A 235-nucleotide genomic window follows, 5' to 3' on the forward strand; every position below is an offset into this window, starting at 1 on the left:
TTGCCAGGGGACCAACGAGTGTCTCTCCCCCTGGCCCCTCGGTGCCTCTTCTCGTTCCCTCAGCTATTTTGAGGTTTTGGTGGGGGGGGTTTTGTCTCTTTTCACGGATTTGCCCCCAAGCCCTCCATCCCAGCTTCCACCCGCCCCTAGAGCTGTCCAGCAAGCTCCACGGTGCCTTCCCCATGACTTTTTGCCTCTCTCCGGCGCAGGCCCCCCCCCCCCCCCCCCCCCCACC

Source organism: Haliaeetus leucocephalus, unplaced genomic scaffold, assembly GCF_000737465.1.
Source record: "Haliaeetus leucocephalus isolate CR32 unplaced genomic scaffold, Haliaeetus_leucocephalus-4.0 Scaffold656, whole genome shotgun sequence".
Lineage (NCBI taxonomy): Eukaryota > Metazoa > Chordata > Aves > Accipitriformes > Accipitridae > Haliaeetus > Haliaeetus leucocephalus.